Below are 3,026 nucleotides of genomic sequence, written 5' to 3' on the forward strand. Positions count from 1 at the left end.
CTTTCTTTCTTTCTTTCTTTCTTTCTTTCTTTCTTTCTTTCTTTCTTTCTTTCTTTCTTTCTTTGGTACAGTATCTCGGAACGCAGCGCAGACTCATAGTAATCTTCTTGTCTCAGCCTCCCCAGTGCTGGGATTACAGGCCTGTGCCACCTTGTCAGATTTTGGTAGCCAGTACAGTGTGCCTGGAGTTCTGGAGTGTGCACAACATGTGGTACCAAGGATTGAGCTCAGGTCCTTGCACTTGCCAGGAAGGTGCTTAGACCGCTGAGCTATGCCCCACACCCAAGAGAGGGGTTTCTTATACATCGAGTGTTTAGTAAAACAGTAGGAAGCAAAAGCCATTGATCATTTGATTGAGAACTGGACTGTCTCCATGAGACACTGTTAGGATTAGGATGGGTATGGAAATGAAGTAGAGAACAGAAACTGAAAAGGTGGGGCTGGACATCTTTACTGCTTTTTTTTTTTTTTTAGAACCGGGAATTGAACTCAGGCCCTTGCACTTGCCAGGCAAGTGCTTATTCTACTGAGCCATCTCCCCAGCCCCATACAGGTTCCTTTTAACCTAGCTTCTGTGACCTTGAGCAGAAACCTTCACTACTATGAGCTTGTATCTGACACCCATGATATGGCAGAGTATTCTTAAGTTTTTCCTTTGTTCATTCGACAAACTCTCTTTGATCATCTGCTTTTTGCAAGGTATGAGAACAAATGCTCACTTTTGGGAACCACTGCTCTGGGTGGGTGAGGGTCTAGCCTGAGGTTTGTGCAATTCCCAATGGCACAGTGAAACACAGACCAAAGCTGCTCTGTCTGAAAAACTCTGGATGATCTCAAATCCTTTCTAGATCTCTTAGTCAGATGTTTGACACAGATGCATCATGGCTGATTCTCCTAAGCTCCAAGCAATGCCTTTAGATAGGAATTTATTAGATCACCTCAACTTTTTGAATAAATGAACCCTTTCTGGTAACACAATTATATACCAAATTTCAATATATAAATCTGTGAAAAGTGAAAATGGTTGAAGTTGAGGCAAAAAGACAGAGATCCTAGTTGGGTCCTGAGCACAAGAGAACACAGCTTGAAAGCCACAGCCTTATTACCTTTAGAAAAGAGTTATAAAGCAAACAAAATTTCCAAGCATTCATAGACCCTGGTACCTGCAGAAGATGAGTTAGAGTAGGACACACTCTTTTCAGTCCCTGCTCCAGTCTGGTTTGCTCCTATGTGGGTGAAGGCTCATGCCATGTGCAGACTTGTCCACACACCTTCAAAACAAGCCAAGAGAGAACCAAACGGCAGGGATTCCACAAAGGATGTCTCCTGGTGCCTTGGAAATTATGACAGCCATTCCTCTAGCCTAACAATTCTCCACTGCAAGAGCAAGGGATGAAAAGAGAATTTACCTTTATTGGGATTGAGAAAATGGCTAGGGAGATATTTAATCATGATAGCTTAGAGATACAAGAAAAAACTGTTTCTTCTATTCTGAGAATTTTTGAAGAAAAAAAAAAAAACTCATCGACTGTGTCATTGTGTCTCCCAAAACTCCCAGAACAATTACATGAAATGTGATCATAAATACCTAATTTTGTAAAAAAAAATTACAATAAAAACATATTGCTACAATCCTCTTCAAAATATTCTCCCTTGCTTTGAGCACACTTAATTCCATTGTGCTTGTCACATTTTAAAGAAGATTTGGAAGTATTTCTTCACAAGTGTCTTCAGTTGTGCTGTCTTGACTGGCTAAATATTCTGAATGATTTTAAATGTTGACCTTCCTTGGTCACTTTGATTTTGAAGAGTCAGAAATCACATGGTGCTAGATCTGGTGCATCAGGTAGACGAGGGCACACCATAATGTTTTTATTTGACAAAAATTGCAAAATAAATAGTAATTAATCAGGGGTGATCTGTCTAGAACACATAAGGAATTGAAAAAAATTAGCCCCCCAAATTCAAAGATCCAGGGCAAGCGAGATAGCTCAGCAGACCAAGCACCTGCTTGAGCAAGCTCAGGGACCAGGGCTTGATCCTCTGTCCTGCATGGCACACAGGGCCCGCCAACAGGGCATGCTGAGCCAAGAACTGAGCCCAGGTGCAGTGGTGCATGCCTGTAATCCCAGTGCTGGGGAGGCGGAAAATAGGAGGATAACTAAGCATTTGAGCATTTGTAGTGAGACCCTGTACCAAATACATAAGTGAAAAAAAATTCAAAGACCCCATCCAAAATGGGCATCTGAAATGAATGCACACTTCTCAGATGATGAAATACAAATGGCAAATAAATATATGAAAAAAATGTTTAACATTATTAGTCATGCAAGAGATATACAGAAAACAAAACTGAGATTCTGTCTCGCTCCAGAAAGAATGACTATCATCAAGAAATCAACCAGTAACAAATGCTGGTTTGGCTGTGAGGAAAAAGGAACCTTTCTCTACCATTGGGAAGAGTGTAGACTGGTACAACCACTGTGGCTATTAGTAGAAAGATTCCTCAGGAAACTAGGATTACAGGTCTCATTCGATCCAGCTATTTCCCTTGTGGCTATCTTCCCAGAAAAATAAAATCATCATGCTACTGCTATAAATGTACACCCATGTGTAGAAACACATAATTTGTAATAATTAAATGTTAAAAATAACACAATTGTCCATCCACAGAGGAATGGATGAAAAGGATGTGGAGTACTACATAGCCATAAAGCAGGATAAACCTGAGACTTTTATAGACAGATGGATGTAACTTGAAAGCATTGGTCATATGTGGAATAAGTCATACTCACACGTGTGAAAAACTGAACAGTAACTAAGATCCAAAATGTACAGCAGAATTTGTAAATTGGGTAGAAACTGTTCAAAAGAAATGAGATGAGATCAATCACTTTTGTCTCCTTTTATCAATTGTCCTTTTTCTCTTTTTCATTTCTTACATATTTATTTATTTTTCTTTCTTCTTTCAATTTTGCATGCATGTATCTGGTAATGTGAACAACTAGTTGTAGACAACATTATGC

At 39.6% G+C, this 3,026-nt stretch overlaps 1 pseudogene; it reads left to right on the forward strand.

The window, feature by feature from the left end:
- The window catches only part of LOC101591839, a 74,718-nt pseudogene that overhangs the window by 9,306 nt on the left and 62,386 nt on the right, over positions 1 to 3,026 (forward strand).

The sequence above is a fragment of the Octodon degus genome, unplaced genomic scaffold, assembly GCF_000260255.1.
Source record: "Octodon degus isolate 3935 unplaced genomic scaffold, OctDeg1.0 scaffold00131, whole genome shotgun sequence".
Classification (NCBI taxonomy): Eukaryota; Metazoa; Chordata; class Mammalia; order Rodentia; family Octodontidae; genus Octodon; species Octodon degus.